The sequence below is a fragment of the Symphalangus syndactylus genome, chromosome 10, assembly GCF_028878055.3.
Source record: "Symphalangus syndactylus isolate Jambi chromosome 10, NHGRI_mSymSyn1-v2.1_pri, whole genome shotgun sequence".
Lineage (NCBI taxonomy): Eukaryota > Metazoa > Chordata > Mammalia > Primates > Hylobatidae > Symphalangus > Symphalangus syndactylus.
The window spans coordinates 114,134,063-114,149,624 of record NC_072432.2 but is presented as its reverse complement, the minus strand read 5'-3'; the positions used below and the strand labels follow the sequence as shown (position 1 = coordinate 114,149,624).

The window sequence follows — 15,562 nt, the reverse complement described above, 5'->3', positions numbered from 1 at the left end:
GCTCAAAACCACACTAATACATGGAGATTGAACAACTTGCTCCTGAATGACTCATGGATAAATATTGAAATTAAGGCAGAAATCTAGAAGTTCTTTGAAACCAATGAGAACAGAGACAATGGACCAGAATCTCTGAGACAAAGCTAAAGCAATGTTAACAGGGAAATTTATAGCACCAAATGGCCACATCAGAAAGCTAGAAAGATCTCAAATCAACACCCTAACATCACAATTAAAAGAGCTAGAGAGGCAAGAGCAAACTAATCCAAAAGCTAGCAGAAGACAAGAAATAACTAAGATCAGAGAAGAATTGAAGGAGATAGAGACACAAAGCACCCTCCAAAAAAATCAACAAATCCGGGAGCTGGTTTTTTGAAAAAAATAGCAAAATAGACCGCTAGCTAGACTAATAAAGAAGAAAACAAGAATCAAATAGGTACAATAAAAAATTATAACAGGGTTATTACCACTGACCCCACAGAAATACAAACTACCATCAGAGAATACAATAAACACCTCTATGCAAATAAACTAGAAAATCTAGAAAAACTTGGATAAATTCCTGGACACATACACCCTACCAAGACTAAATCAGGAAGAAGTTGAATACCTGAATAGACTAATAACAATTTCTGAAATTGAGGCAGTAATTAATAGCCTACCAACCAAAAGAAGCCCCAGACCAGACGGATTCACGGCTGAACTCTAGCAGAAATACAAAGAGGAGCTGGTATCATTCCTTCTGAAACTATTCCAAACAACTGAAAAGGAGAGACCCCCCCCAACTCATTTTATGAAGTCAGCATCATTATGATACCAAAACCGGGAGGAGACACAACAACAAAAAGAAAACTTCACGCCAGTTTCCTGATGAGTATCGATGTGAAAATCCTCAAAAAAATACTGGCAAACCGAATCCAGCAGCACATTGAAAAACTTACCCACCACGATCAAGTTGGCTTCATCCCTGGGATGCAAGGCTAGTTCAACATACAGCAATCAATAAATGTAACCCATCACATAAACAGAACCAAAGACAAAAACCACATGATTATCTCAATAGATGCAGAAAAGATCTTTGATAAAATTCAACATCCCTTCATGTGAAAAACTCTCAATAAACGAGGTATTGATGGAACGTATCTCACAATAAAGCTATTTATGACAAACCCACAGTCAATATCATATTGAATGGACAAAAGCTTGGAAGCATTCCCTTTGAAAACAAGTACAAGGCAAGGATGCTCTCTCTCACCACTCCTATTCAACATAGTATTGGAAGTTCTGGCCAGGGCAATCAGGCAAGAGAAAGAAATAAAGAGTTTTCAAATAGGAAGAGAGCAAGCAGACGACATTATTTTATATTTAGAAAATCCCATTATCTCAGCCCAAAATCTCCTTGAACTGATCAGCAACTTCCGCAAAGTCTCAGGATACAAAATCAGTGTGGAAAAAATCACAAGCATTCCTTTACACCAACAATAGGCAAACAAAGAGCCAAATGATGAATGAACTCCCATTCACAATTGCTACAGAGAGAACAAAATGCCTAGGAATACAGCTAACAAGGGACGTGAAGAACCTTTTCAAGGAGAACTATAAACCACTGCTCAGGGAAATAAGAGAGGACTCAAGCAAATGGAAGAACATTCCATCCTCATAGATAGGAAGAATCAATATTGTGAAAATGGCCATATTGCCCAAAGTAATTTATAGATTCAATGCTATTGCCATCAAACTATCATTGACATTCTACACAGAATTAGAGAAAACTATGTTAAATTTCATATGGAATTAAAGAAGATCCTGTATAGCCAAGACAATCCTAAACCAAAAAGAACAAAGCTGGAGGAATCACACTACCTGACTTCAAACTATACTACAAGGCTACAGTAACCAAAACAGCATGATACTGCCACCAAAGTAGACATATAGACCAATGGAACAGAACAGAGACCTCCGCAATAACAAATCTACCCACATCTACAACCATTTGATATTCTACCAACCTGACAAAAACAAGTAATGGAGAAAGGATCTCCTATTCAGTTAATGGTGCTGGGAAAACTGGCTAGCCATATGCAGAAAACTGAAACTGGACCCCTTCCTTAGATCTTATGCAAAAATTAACTCAAGATGGATTAAAGACTTACATGTAAAACCCAAAACCATAAAAACCCTAGAAGAAAACCTAGGCAATACCATTCAGGATGTAGCCATGGGGAAAGACTTCATGACAAAAACGCCAAAAGCAATTGCAACAAAAGCCAAAATTGACAAATTAGATCTAATGAAACTAAAGAGCTTCTGTACAGCAAAAGAACCTATCATCAGCATGAAAGGCAACCTACAGAATGGGAGAATATTTTTGCAATCTACCAATCTAACAAAGGTCTAATATCCAGAATTTACAAGGAACTTAAACATATTTACAAGACAAATAAACAACTCCATCAGAAATTGGGCAAAGGATATGAACAGACATTTGTCAACAGAAGATATTTACATGGCCAACAAACATGAAAAAAAAGATCAATGTCGTTGATCATCAGAGACATGCAAATCAAAACCACAATGAGATACCATCTCATGCCAGTCAGAATGGTGATTATTAAGTCAGGAAGCAACAGATGCTGGAAAGGATGTGGATATATAGGAATGCCTTTACACTGTTGGTGGGAATGTAAATTAGTTCAACCATTGTAGAAGATGGCATGGCTATTTTTCAAGGATCTGGAACCAGAAGTATTATTTGACCCAGCAATCCCATTAGTGGGTATATATCCAAAGGATTATAAATAATTCTACTATATGGACGCATGCACACATGTGCTTATTGCAGCACTATTTACAATAGCAAAGACATGGAAGCAACCCAAATGCCCATCAATGATAGACTGGAAAAAGAAGGTGTGGTACATATACACCATGGAATACTATGCAGCCATAAAAAAGAATGAGATCATGTCCTTTGCAGGGACATAGATGAAGCTAGAAGCCATCATTGTCAGCAAACTAACACAGGAACATAAAACCAAACACTGCAAGTTCTCATTCATAAGTGGGAGTTGAACATTGAGATGATATGGACACAGGGAGGGAACAGCACACACCAGGGCCTGTTAGGGGGTGAGGGTTGAGGGGAGGGAACTAAGAGGATGGGTCAATAGGTGCAGCAAACCTCCATGGCACATGTATACCTAGGTAATAAACCTGCATGTTCTGCACATGTAGCTCGGGTTTTTTTTTTTTTTTTTTTTAAGAAGAAATACAAAAAGTTCTCCCTTAATTTATTTTTAAGATTTTTAAATGGTTCTTGAAATTTAAGGATGGGAACTGCTATGTAAGCTCTTACCAGGACCTCAAAGCCTGCCTTCTGCTTGAAGCCTTCCCTGATACTTCCACAACATTGGGTCTCAGGAAACATTTGACAATGTCAGGAGACAGCTTTTGGTGGTCACCACTTGCAGGGGAGGTGCTACTGGCATCTAGCGGGTGAGAGGCCAGGGATGCTGCTAAACATCTTAGAGTGCACAGGCTGGTCCTTGTATGACAAAGAATTATCCAGTCCAGAATGTCAGGAGTGTCAGTTGTCAAAACTCTGCTCCGTATCAATATAGGTTTACTCTTTTATGGTATTTTCAGCATTTACTGTGTGTCCAAAATCTGAATATGCACTTGTCCTGCATCTTGTTTTATATTGTTTAATTATTTCCAGGGTTAAACAGACATGAGTTTCAATCCTAGCTCTCCCACGTATCTGGCTGTGTAATTTTGGCCACATCACTTAAGTAGTCTGTGCTTCAATATTCCATCTGTAAAATGAGATAATGATATTTAACTTGAGGATTGTTTTAATGATTAAAATTAATGCATGTAAATAATGCAAAAAAAATGACATTTATTTAGTGCTTGTCATGGGCCAAAAACTGTGGGCCAAGATTAAGTGGGATAATAAACTTAAATCTTTAAAAAAGAAATAAACTTTATCATCTCACTTAATCTTCAAAACAACTCTGTAAGATGAATATAATCATTATCCCTTTGTTTAGCATAAGTTCAGTAAATCATAGCCATTTATGTAATTATTGTTTCTTCTTCATGGGTGCTGTGTGTTGGAGATGCTGACAGTGAGAGGAAGTACGTGATCCAGGCTCTTGACCTTGGGCATCTAATCTGCCTGTTTGGATCCTGGGTCCATGTCTAGCGGGCATGGAGCTGGCTCAGCCCCATGTGTCTCCTCTTTCTGGGACCAGTGAGCTTACCCAGGGATGTCCTTCTCATGGAGCAAGAAACATGCTTCTGTAAGCAAGTTCATTTAAAGCCTGTATGTGTCAGGATTCTCCAGAGAAACAAAACCAGTAAGATATAGATATATAGAAAGAGACTTCTTAGGAGGGATTGGCTCACGTGATTATAGAGGCCGAGAAGTTCCGTGATCTGCCGTCTGCATGCTGCAGACCCAGGAAAACTGGTGGTGTAGTTCCAGGCCAAACCAAAAGGCCTGAGAACTAGGGGGAGTCAATAGGGTAAGTCCCAGTCCAAGGCCAAAGGCCCGAAACTCAGAGAACTCAAGTCTTGAGAGCAGGAGAAGATAGATGTCCCAGCTCAAGCAGAGAGCAAAATGCCCTCCTCCCACCTTTTTGTTTTATGTGGGCCCTCAGTGGGTTAGTTGATGCCCACCTGTATGAGGAGGGCAACCTGCTTTACTCAGCCCACCAATTCAAATGTTAATGTCTTCCAGAAACACCCACACAGCCACACTCAAATATAAGGTATTGCAGGTATCTGGGCATCCTTTCGCCCAGTCAAATGGACACATGAAATTAACCATCACAAATTCTTAGCCTGCTTTATGTCTGCTAATATCCCATTGGCCAAAGTAAGTCGCATGCCAAGTTCAGCGTCAAGGTGCACTGAAAAGTGATACGGCAAGGGAATGGATCAGGAAAAGGTAAAACATTAGTTCAGTCTGCTGCACTGCTTGCAGCTTGAACCCATTCAATCCACCCCACTCTGGCCACTCAGAAGGAAGCTCTCAGCAGAAAGAAGAGAACCTCTTGCCCTGCCAGAGAAGTCAGGGGCAGCTTTGCAAGAGGTTCTCCGTCCTTTTTCCTCTCCGTGAGTTATGCTGCACTCTAGGAATACAATGCTGAATGAAGGTTCTTGGCCAGGGCCCAGTGCTGTTGTGCTAATGCGTTCCTAGCCAGGGCAGGCCTGCCTGGTATTTTCTAGGGAACCAGAGAAAGAGACTCAGGGAAGGTTCTCTCTCACCCCCAGCTAATAAAGCATTTGTAGACATAGAGAGAGATATTAAGCCAGGAGGGGGTGAAGAAAAAGGCCACTTTGAAGAGCCTTTAGAAAGCCTTCTCTCCCATCTGTTCAGCTTGTGGGAAGGCTCTGTTTTCCATACTTAAAGGATTTGTAAATTCATTACCAACAAGTAAAATGTATAAAGCGCACACAGAGACATCGAGGTCTGATTCACCATCTGCTGGGGAGTTGCATCCATGCAAACAGAGCCGTGCTATTCCCCATCAGTGAGTGGCATGGACTCAGGCCCACCCAGGACCCAGAGGTGCCAACAGGAAGGGCTCTTTCATCAAGTTTTACTGCATGTGGGGAAGGCGCTGCGTTCACAGGTGGGGGGACCTTTCTTCTGTTCTTCCTTCTCCACATTTAACCCTCCAGAGATGGAAGGTGTCTATGGTTTGCCCTTAAAGAACATCATCTTAGCTTCTGCAGACTCTGGGAGCAGAGATAGAATAGAATGCATTTTAAGCTGCTGCAGTTCCTGAGCTCTGTGTTTCAATGCAGACAGCTTGGCTGGATGTTGGTGGGAAGGGCTGCTGGCACCATTCTCTCTCCTGCTAAAGAGATCTGCTCCCAAAGCCCTATTCCAGCCTCTTTTCTTGCTGGTTCCAGAGAAGTCCATTCAGGTCTGGTCCCTAGGAAAAGTGTGAATGAGGCAAGTTCATGCTTGGCTCTGTAGTTTAATGGCCTCCTGGCTCCCTGTTCCTGCTACTCTACCGCCTAACAGCTACAGCTGTGGCCACTTGACAGCAATGTGCCAACTCCTGCTGCCTGGGCCTCTGACATCAACCACAAGCTTCCTCCTGGATGAAAGGAGTAGCAAGAGGATTACAGAATCTTGCTCTCTTGAACACCATTGTATAGTTTCTTCAACTGTCCCAGCCATGTTGTACATAGATATGTAATTTTATTATATATATAAATATATATATAGTTTTGTACTAAAAATAAAAAAGAAAGGAGCAGCTCCCTATCAAGTCCATCCTTGCTCCTCACACCCAAGCTCAGGTACCCCATCTTTGGTCATGCCCAGAATTCCACCAAATGCACCCTATGCAGATCGGGAGGTTCTGAACTGCCACTCTGGTGGGTGTCCCAGTTCTTCCAGGGTTAGGCCAGCTTTACTCTTGCCAGTTCTCCCAAGGGAGTGAGTTGTGACCTTAAAGCCCAGATTAGCAGCTAGTGCCTGGCTACCACACCTGACATTACCTGCCAGCCTCTGTTTCCCTCATTGCTTTGCTTCTCTGCTGTCAATCAGAACACCCGTGTGTCTGGATGATCTTTCTGCACTCGCTTGGAATTCATGTGCCATTTCTCTCTTTCCTCTTAAGACTGCTGGCTCAGCTTGCCCCCTGCATTGCCTGTAGATGGACTGGCCACAGTCCCCTCTTCTGCCCCAGCAAGCATGCTGGTGAGTCTCCTCAGGGCCCATTGTCCTTCTGTCCACTGGCTGCCCAGGTCTCCTCACTATGTCATATCCCCCACGTATTTCTTCTTCATCTCCCTGCTGGAGGGATTTGAATGCTCTGTGTCCCAAGATGGGCAGAAGAGAAGGTCTAAGGTTCTCTGTTAATGCCCCGGTCCAACCACCTGCTAGCCAAGAAACATTTCCTTCATTTGATCATATACTTGTTGAACAAGATGCCAGGCAAGCTAGGTAAGACCTCTGGCATCAGGAAATTTACTTTGCCATTGATGGGAGACAGACAATAAAATCCAAATGGGGGAAGAATCCAGATGGGGATAAATAGTTACATAAGGAAAATAACAGTGAGTCATAGAGGAGGGTGGGGGTGGGGGGGATGAAGGGAGAGCTTGAGATACAGAAGCTGAGAGAGTTTTCTGCAGAGCTGCTTTTCAGCGGAGACCTGCAGCATCAGAAAGAGCCAGTGAGCTGGTGACCTGGGAAAAAAGAGTTGCAGGCAAAGGGAACAGCCACTGTAGAGGCCCTGGGGTAAGAATGAGCTTGGTGTGTTCCAGGGACAGAAAGAAGACCAGGACACCTAGTCCACTGAGTGGAAGGAAGAGAGATATGCCAAGGGTGGAAAGGTAAGCAGGGGACAGATTACTGGGGCATTAGGCATTGGTAAGCAGTATTGACCTTTTAGCAAATGCAATGGGGTCAGTATTTGTAAGGCTTTACAGGACAGAGATATTACCTGGTTTAATTTACTCTTGCTGCTGCTTAGGAAGGAGGTATGCTGGTCTCTAGGGCTCCTAGGATAGCAGTGAAGATGGTGAGAGGGGGTCTGATGGGGGATAGGTTTGGAGGTACAGACAGCAGCACTTGCCAACACATTAGATGTGAGTTAGAGAATCAAGGATAACCACGGGAATGAGAACATCTCTTAACAGTTATGAACTCTGGTGTCTTTGCTATAAAATACAGTAAGCCCTCACTTACCATCATCCAAAGGTCCTGGAAACTGCAACTTTAGGTGGAGCAAGAGACAACAAAACCAATTTTCCCATAGGCTCATTGGTATAAACAAGAGTTAAGGTCCTACAGTGTATTTCTTGTCATGAAAACATCACTAAACTTCTAAATGAAGACCTGAACACCTCTAATATTAAACAATGAAATAAATGTGGGCCAAACATACACTTTAGAAAGATTAATAAAAGGATAATTACTCATCAGATTTTTGGTGAATTGGTGAATGACAATGGTCATAGTGGTGGTGGGTTACATCAAGGAATAAATGTTTGTAAAGTGAGAATTTTCAGGGGCACCTCCTCCCACCACACAGTTTGAAACCATCACAAATCTTGTGGGCTCACCGAGCATTTTCATACTGCATAATTGATTGTCTTGCGTTTATATCATTATCATATACTTTACAAGCTTTTATTTTCCAGTAATTCATTTTCCAAACTGCTTATTCCAGTTCAGGGTCATGAGCAACCAGAGCCTATCCCAGCAGCTCGGGTGCCAGGCGAGAGCCAGCCCTGGACATGACGTCATCCCCCTACAAGGCACGATCACATGCACACCCACACTCGCCCAGTCTCAGAAAATCGAGCAGGTTAGTTTGTCTAACATGCTCAACTTTTGGATGTGGGATGAAAACAAGAGCACCAGGAGAAAACTCATACAGACATGGGGGGGAACATGCCAACTCTACACAGACAGTGGCCCTGGCTGCAGATGGATTCTTTTTTTTTTTTTTTTTTTTTTTTTTTTTTTTTTTTTTTTTTGAGACGGAGTCTCGCTCTGTCGCCCAGGCTGGAGTGCAGTGGCGCGATCTCGGCTCACTGCAATCTCCGCCTCCCGGGTTCACGCCATTCTCCTGCCTCAGCCTCTCCAAGTAGCTGAGACTACAGGCGCCCGCCACCACGCCCGGCTAATTTTTTGTATTTTTAGTAGAGACGGGGTTTCACCGTGGTCTCGATCTCCTGACCTCGTGATCCGCCCGCCTCGGCCTCCCAAAGTGCTGGGATTACAAGCGTGAGCCACAGCGCCCGGCCAGATGGATTCTTTTTCATCAATATTACAACGAAATGAGATTGAATGAAACAGTGTTATTCAAGGACCTGCTGTAGTTGCATATTTGATGGACATTCAACAATATAAGCAGCTACATAATTAAATGTGGACCTGCCCTGCTGATCTGAATCTCATTTAGCAGCAAAACAGAACAAACGTGCAAAAGACACACACATACTGCCCTAGCCTGCCCAGGAGCAGCAATTTGGAATAGAAGGTTGGACTCACCATGTTCTCTCTCCTCTAGGCCTCTGCATGTGCAGTCTTGGAGAACCATTCTCCCTGTTGTCCATCTTCACCCAGCAAATCCTCATACCTCAGGTCTCAGCACGATTTGAATGTTCCAGAGCTTCTTGAGATGTGGCTGGGTTCTTCTTCTTTGACCCTGCTCCTGAAATGCTGGGCTATTTGTCTATTTCCCTTCTTGGTTTATAATTCTCTAAGGACTGGATCTAAGTTCTCACTGCCTAGCAGAGTTTCCAACTTATAGCAAATACTGCATTTATGTTTGATGAATAAGTAGAGAATCCTGTTCTGCCTCTCTTTGTCCCTCCTTGCTACCCTGCTTAATCTCCCTTTGAGCTAAGCTTCTTTCTCTCCACTGCTAGCACCCTGTGCCTTCTCAAATGCACTGCTAGCCCCCTGTGCCTTCTCAAATGCCAGTCATCCTTCAAGACTCAGTTCAATAGCCCTCTTCCCAGTTCGGGCTCATATTTCTCTTTCTAGAACTGCTCGCCTCTCCTTGCCACTCTGTGCAGAGAAGAGTTAATGGAACAAACCTGACACCAGTCTCTTTACAAAGGCCTGATGGCAAGGTTGCCCTTCATTGACATCTGGGAATGTAACCAGTTTCCTATACTTATATAATACATTCCCTAATTGATAAGCGTGGCTCACAGTGCCTAGGTGGTGTTTATGCTGAACACCTGCTTCCATTCTGGGAAGCTGGAGTTTTGGTACATGCTAGGCAAATTGTGCCTATGCAGTCACTCTCAATAAAATCCCTGGCACTGAGTCCTTACTGGGCTGCCCTGGGCAGAAATATCACACACATGTTGCTGCATTTTTGTTGCTGAGTGTTGGAGACAGTGTGAAGAATCTTGCACGTGGTTTCCACCAGATTCTGCCTGGCCCTTTTCCCCTTATGCTTTAGCTAAGCATCCTTACCACGTCATTGTAATGAATATTAGGTGTGAGGACAATTATATACTGAGTCTCAGGAGTGCCTCCAGTGAATACCCAAACATGGTCTCGGCGACCCCAATGCACGCTCATTTGAGCACTTAGCATTATTGTACCATTATATAACTGTCTTTGACTATTATATAACTGATTTGTGTATGAAGGCCTTATATTCCCATGAGATCCTGAGAGACAGAAACAAGTCTGAAATGCGTTTGTATCCTATTCAACTCATTGCAGAGGTCTAGACACAGCAGGAACTCAAGAAATACCTGTTGACAGAATGAATGAATAAATCAATGAAACATCAAGGCCACCTAGTAGGTGGGGCAGTGGCTGTGTGGCAGAGTGTGGGCAGGTAGTTGAGATGCTTTAATGCTATTAGTGGTGTCCCAGCTCCTGGGGCAAAGGGAAGCTGAATTGATCAGGATTTAGTAGGGTTTTCAGGTAATACCTGGCATCGTAAGGTAGCCAAGGAAGGCTCTGCTAAGACACCCAGGAGGTAGAGACTGCTGTGCACAAAAGCAGGAAGAAGCAGTTGTAAGACACCTGGAGCTTCTTGCAGACTCTATATCTGGAACCCAGAGGCTCACATCCCGAATGTTGTACACTGTACCAGAGGGCTACAGAGTAGCTGTTTTTTTGCATATTTTTACCACCATAATTTCGGGGATGTGGTTACTTGTGTATACGTACATAGACATGTCTTCATATTATTTGCAACATTATGAAAATGGGTAGAAGTTTACATGTGCATGAAGAGATATGTCCTACACACGACTGTGCATGTGCAGGCTCATATGATTTGCTTAGGCTTACAAGCATTATTACATGAGTTCATGCATTGGAGTGTGCAGGCACGTGTGTTTGCATGCACCCATGCATGCCAGAGCAAACCTGTATATATATGTGCACGTGCATACCAATCTCTGCTTAGCTCTTCTGTGCTGAGAACACACAGCTGCTTTAATAACATCTGCAACTGAGTGAATGCACTAAATGTGTGGCCCCATCGTGCTATCAGAATTGCTTCAGCCCTTTCAGGATTACCAGTGCTCAATGCAGTTTAAATATATCTCTAGTCCTAATCCCTAAACAAAGACGCAATGATTTCTGCTAAATATGATGGGTTATTTATTAAGATAAAGTCAAGGATATGAGAAGCCATGTCTGGTGGAACACTGATTACCATTCAAGATGGGAGATCATGAAAACAGATGCACCCCCTCACCCCTGGGGAGAAAGGAAGGAAGTTAAAGAGAAGCCAGCGAATGATAAAATCAGCCCGTGTCCTAGAGGCAGAAAGGCTAGAAGTGAAGTGACAGCCACTCTTGCAGACACACGGAGGTAGGAAAGAGAACAACCAGACTTCTCACTAGCTAGGATACAGTTCGGGGTATTCAATAAGGATCAGGGACCATGAGCCAGGCCTGAGGGAGAATCTCCTGTGACAGTACCCTAAAGAGGAAAGTACCTCTTGCTTTAAAAATATTGCCAGTCAAGGAATGGGCCAGGGGAACAGAAAGAGCCATTATTAGCCCATAGGACATTTGGGGGTAAATAAAGAGGGTGACTTCTCTTCTCCAAGTGCACCCAGTCCTGGACCAGGAAGCATAGCTTCGTAAATAGGTCTGGGAGGATGTCAGCTCACTCAGGAATCTTTGTTAGTAAGTGTGCATGAGCAGATGTAGTACCCTCAGTGCAGAAAAGAAAGGGCAGGGGGTGAAGATGAGCAAAGGATTGCTCACTCCAGGGAGCAAAGAGGCCATATAAAGGAAGCTAAATGCATTGCCTTTTATCTTGGGCCCTCCAGCTCTGGAGACATGGTACTTTTTCCTCCTCTACCTCATTCTCTCCAGATGGCCTGCTGCTCTCAACAAGATTTTGGTACACAAAAAAAGCTCAGTCTTGAAATATCGAGAGGAAGTTATAGTCAAAACAAAAGCCAGAGCTTTCTGTGTTAGCTTGGGTGAGTAACTTAACCTTGTTATACTTCAGCCTCTTACGTAGCATAGGAATTAAAACATTTTGTTGTAAAGTCCAAATGAGATAACATAGTCACACATTATTCAGCCTTGTCAACAAATAGTGTTAGAACATTTGGATATCGATATGCAAGAAAATAAACACTGGAGTTGGGCACAGTGACTCACACCTGTAATCCCAGCACTTTGGGAGGCCGAGGCGGGTGGATCACGAGGTCAGGAGTTTGAGACCAGCCTGAGCAACATGGTCAAACCCCACCTCTACTAAAAATACAAAAAAAAAAAAAAAATTAGGGATGGTGAGGCATGCCTATAATCCCAGCTACTCGAGAGGCTGAGGCAGGAGAATCGCTTGAACCCGGGAGGCAGAGGTTGCAGTGAGCCGAGATCACAGTGAGCCAAGATCACATCACTGCACTCCAGCCTGGGTGACAAGAGCAAGACTCTGTCTCAAAAAAAAAAAAAAAAAAAAGAAGGAAAAAGAAAAGAAACATTGATCCATACCTCTCACTGTATTAAAAATTTAAGTCAAAATGGATCATAAACCTAAATGTAAGCCCTAAAACTGTTAAACTTCTACAGAAAACCTAGGGAAAGTCTTTGTGACTTAGCGTTAATCAATAATTTCTTAGGTATGACATCAAAAGCCTGATCCATAAAATAACAAACTGATAAACTTTGTCAAAAGTTACTTCATAGGTCATTTACAAGACTCAGTTAAATGAATAAAAAGGCAAGCCATAGACTTGTTGAAAATATTTACAAAGTATATATCTAATAAAGGACTTATATTCAGAATATATAAAGTACTCCCCAAACTTAATAAGAAAACAAATGAATTTTTAAAAATAGGCAAGAGATTTTAAGAGACACTTAACCAAAGAAATAAACAGATAGCAGGAAAATAAAGCAACTGAAAAGCTCCTGAACAATATTAATCATTAGAAAAATGCAAATTAAAAGCATGATGAAAATCCATTACTTACCTACAAACGTTGCATACTAACTACAAGTTAAAACCAAAATGAAATCCTAATACACATCCGTTACAATAGCTAAAATTTGAAAGACTAATTTTACCAAGTATTGGAGAGAATATGGGTCAACTGGAACTCTCATAATTTGCTCTTGGGGATATAAAATGGCAAAATCTCTGGAAAACAGTTGAGAAGTTTAACACAATTAAACATACATAGGGCATATGATCTAGCCATTTTGTTCTTGGATATTCACCCATAAGAAAGGAAATGACGTATTCATATAAAGACTCATGCACACATGTTCTTAGTAGCTCTAATAGCCTCAAGCTGGCAACTATCTAAATGTCCATCAACAGGGGAAGGGATAATCCAACTGTGGTATATCCACATAGTGGACTATTACTCGGCAACTAAAAGGAATGACAGATACACACATAAACATGAATGAACCTGAAAATAATTACGCTGAGTGAAAAAAAATCAGACCCAAAAACTACATAATGTGTGCTCTCATCTATATAAAATTATAGAATATGCAATGTAATCTATAGCAATAGAAAGCATGTATTCCTTGGGGTTAGTGGGATGGGGGTAGTGAGTAGGAGCAAGAAGGAAGAAAAGTGTCATAAGAAAAATCTGGAGTGGGTAATATTAATGTTCGTTATCTTGATTATGGTGACATGTTTCAATGGTGTACCACATATAAATCTTATGTCAGTTATACCTCAATAAAGCTATTGAAGAAATTAAAAATAAAATGATAGGTTTTAAAAATTAATAAATTTTTATTTTTTATTTTTTGAGACAGAGTCTTGCTCTGTTGCCCAGGCTGGAGTGCAGTGGTGCAATCTCAGCTCACTGCAACCTCTGCCTCCTGGGTTCAAGCGGTTCTCGTGCCTCAGCCTCCTAAGTAGCTGGAATTACAGGTGCCTTCCACTAAGCCTGGCTAATTTTTGTATTTTTAGTAGAGATGGGAGTTCTCCACGTTGGCCAGGCTGGTCTTGAACTCCTGATCACAAGTGATCTGCCTGCCTCGGCCTCTCAAAGTGCTGAGATTATAAGTGTGAGCCACTGCATGTGGCCGATTGATAGGTTTTGATTAATTGATAGCAAAGACCAGGAGGCTGATTATAATAAGCATCTAGAGAGATACTCTATCCAGCAAAATCATTGCTTGATTCACTCAACATGATATTTAAATAATAAACTGATGCTTTAAAACATTCATTTATCTATGCTCTTAGATTGGATGCATTTATTGCACATAAATTAAACCTCTTGTGAGGGAACAAGCCCAACCAGATGTGAGATTCCAGGATAAGAGAAGCCACAGATGATCATTATCAAGACTGAGGTAGATTCAGCAAATTGAGAAATCTTGAAAAGGTCACTGATTATTAAGCTTTAAAAAGACGTTAAATGCTTGTTACAAATAATCCTCGGTATTGAGTGTGGGTTGAATGTTGCCCTGCCCTCTCTGGCTGGCCTTTTATCCATAGGACAGATGCAGAAAGCCATATGTAATAAAAGGGCTATGAAGCTCTACTAGAAGAACATCATCCACTTAGGCAGGCTCTTTCCTGCTCTATGGGGAAACTGTATATATCCTAGAAAAACATGACTGAGGGTTGGGGCTCTGTCATTGGAGAGCAGATCCCTAAAATGGCATGGGAATGGTAGATGCTGGTGGAGACGACTTTATAGTGTGAACATAAGAGGACAGTTCCCAGCCTTTGGATACTGTTTCCTTCTCAGCAAACCTGAAAATGGAAGACTTGGGCTACCTAGTAAAGAAGAATATGTTTTCCAGTGTTTTGGGTTTAGATGGGTTTTCAAACCAAACTAAGGAGATTCAAAACATGGAGCTATCTAGATCTCCCCGCTGTGCGTTTTTATCACTTTGTTTTCTTGACCCTTTCTGGTCCTTCCTGGCATCCATAGGGTTTGGCTCTGGTCATCGCCATGGTTCACTTCTCAGTCCCTGCCTGGGCATATGCAAGTTCTCCTTATTTTGGTTCATCTCAGAAGAGCTTGGGGTTTTTGAGAAAGAATTTTGTTAGAGGACCCAGAGAAAAAGAAAACAAGTCAAAGGCAGAAAATAAAAATGCAAACCCAAAGAAATTATATAATAACAGAGCAGAGAGCTTTACCTTTTTATAGTCAGGCCATGGTAGCTACCATTTTTTTTTTTTTTTTTTTTTTTTTTTTGAGACTGACTTTCACTCTTGTCGCCCAGGCTGGAGTGCAGTGACTGCAACCTCCACCTCCCGGGTTCAAGCTTCAAGCGATTCTCCTGCCTCAGCCCCCTAAGTTGCTGGGATTACAGGCACCCGCCACTACGACCAGCTAATTTTTTGTATTTTTAGTAGAGACAGGGTTTCACTATGTTGGGCAGCCTGGTCTTGAGCTCCCGACCTCATGTTATCCGCCCTCCTCGGCCTCCCAAAGTGCTGGGATTACAGGTGTGAGCCACCGTGCCTGGCCAGGCTACCGCCGTTTAATGAGCACCTAAGGCCAATCTGAGTTGGGGCTGATTCTGCATCTTGAATCACCTCTTGGGATGTGAGTCCAGAAATATCCCTGCACGTCCCAGGGGGTGCACATACATCACCTCT

General features: G+C 42.4%; 1 long non-coding RNA gene across 1 annotated transcript in view; it reads left to right on the top strand.

The window, feature by feature from the left end:
- Window positions 1-7,182: 7,182 nt before the first annotated feature.
- Window positions 7,183-15,562, top strand: part of LOC134731660 (uncharacterized) — a 200,146-nt gene continuing 191,766 nt past the window's right edge. The window contains exon 1 of the long non-coding RNA XR_010114124.1: window positions 7,183-7,362. This is a non-coding gene — a long non-coding RNA (uncharacterized lncRNA). The remainder of the gene's footprint in view (window positions 7,363-15,562) is intronic.